The sequence below is a fragment of the Mandrillus leucophaeus genome, unplaced genomic scaffold (assembly GCF_000951045.1).
Source record: "Mandrillus leucophaeus isolate KB7577 unplaced genomic scaffold, Mleu.le_1.0 Scaffold417, whole genome shotgun sequence".
Lineage (NCBI taxonomy): Eukaryota > Metazoa > Chordata > Mammalia > Primates > Cercopithecidae > Mandrillus > Mandrillus leucophaeus.
The window spans coordinates 1,980,488-1,982,306 of record NW_012104443.1 but is presented as its reverse complement, the minus strand read 5'-3'; the positions used below and the strand labels follow the sequence as shown (position 1 = coordinate 1,982,306).

The 1,819-nt window shown below is 39.9% G+C and overlaps 1 pseudogene across 1 annotated transcript; it reads right to left on the bottom strand.

Annotated features, from left to right (window-relative positions):
• Positions 1-596: 596 nt before the first annotated feature.
• On the bottom strand, positions 597-1,270 carry LOC105548620 (annotated as a pseudogene). The gene is made up of 2 exons (XR_001007417.1): positions 1,251-1,270; positions 597-1,157 (listed from the first exon to the last, which is right to left on the bottom strand). The product of XR_001007417.1 is annotated as a 60S ribosomal protein L21 pseudogene (transcript).
• Between the last annotated feature and the right edge of the window lie 549 nt (positions 1,271-1,819).

The window sequence follows — 1,819 nt, the reverse complement described above, 5'->3', positions numbered from 1 at the left end:
GAGACTCTAGTTCTAGTATTCAGTCAGGACAGAAGAAGGAAAATATATGAACAGTCATAGGCTTGGGTCTGTGGTTAATACTCCATAGTTGAGGAGAGTCTCCACCGGCCATTCTCCCTGGTCCTCCACCTCCCTTCATCTTCACAGGATCTTGTCTTATGTATCTTCTCTTTTGGCATCGGTTTTACTTAGTCCTTTAAGTTTAACTGCTGGGGGTAAACAACTTTGTTTGCTTACAATCACTTTCCCTGCTCATCTGCTTTGATTTCTGACTGAAGGGACCAAAATAAAGAGACCCCAAATACTAAGACCCTGGTCACTGTGTCTGCTGAGATATTGAAATCTTTGGAGGAAGCTTCTAATCTTGAGAATTCTCAGATGTTTCCCAGAGTTGCCTACTGATTCCTTTGCTAATTTTTTTCCTTATCAAATTTGAAGTTGTTAGTGAGGTTTTCCTTGACTTACCTTCTTTTTCTGGTATTACCTCCAGGATGTACAAGTGGGGTTGAGAATGGCAACAACCCTCTAGGAAATGTTTGGTATTTTGCTCTGCCTTTTCTGTTAAATCTTTTCAGTAAAGGGTTGAACACCTTTACTTTTTTTTTTTTCCAGCCCAGAGGTCTTTTATTTTATTTTATTTTTAACATCTATTATGCCATGAATTCATAGGGAATAGATTCCAGCAGCTCAGGCTCCTTCCCATTGGTTCTCACAAAGTGTGCTTCTCTGGGTGGAGCAGGCTGGCGCATCAGTTGAACCCAGGTACCTTTCTCTTTGGCTTCTTTCTTTTTCTGATCATTTTCCTTCACGCGTTTCAGGAAGCTATCTCGGCTCTTAGAGTGCTTAATGTGCTCAATACGCACATTAATTCTCTTGGCAAGAATCTTGCCCTTAACTTGTTTGTTTACAACAATGCCAGCAGCATGCTGGGGAACATTGTAGACTCTTCCAGTTTTGCCATGGTAACACTTGTGGGGCATTCCTTTCTGTCTACGATATCACCTTTCTTATAGATTCGCATATACGTGGCCAAAGGAACAACTCCATGTTTTCTAAAAGGCCTAGAGAACATACATCGGGTGCCTCTCCTCTTCCCTTTGTGTTCCTCATTTTGGCGAATTACTGGAAGATGGAGGTTCCGGCCGAAAGGCGAACACCTTTACATTTAGTTACTCTTGGTGGTTGCTCCATTCACTTTAGAAAGTGTAATTGGTCGCTTTGTTGGATATTGGAGAAAAGACATTCTGTACTCTGATTTCACTCTGCTCATTTTCCTAAAAAATCCTCTCAAATCTTTTTAACTTCGGTTAATTGTCAAAACACAACATACACGCTTGTATAATGCATTTATAGTTTTCATATGAGAAAGTGGTTTTCTGTGAATATTATCTCTTCTAAAATGACTTTAATGGATGAATGCCTCTGACTGAAGCAGTGGCTGACCCTTTTTGGAATGTGATTTATAAGCTTGTATTTCACTGAACTTCTTAAATGACATTTCACACTATTGACCATTTCTCCTGTGAAACTCTATTTGTTGGCTTCAACTAAACGTTTCTGAGTCAATTTTGATTGTTCTTGTTCCTTCTGGGTTTCTTCACGAGAACCTCTTCCTTTGTCTAGCCTTTAAACTCCGCTTTTCCCAGAGGTTTGTCCTGGCACACTGCCCTTTTCAGAAAATATGTACTACTGGCACAATCTGATATATTACATATGGGAATAAAAAGAGATCAGTAGGTGAGGGGGAAGTTAGATGCTTAGGTGTGGTCATGTTGAATGTAAGGTACCTATGACATTTTAAAGGAGAGACTGTACTATA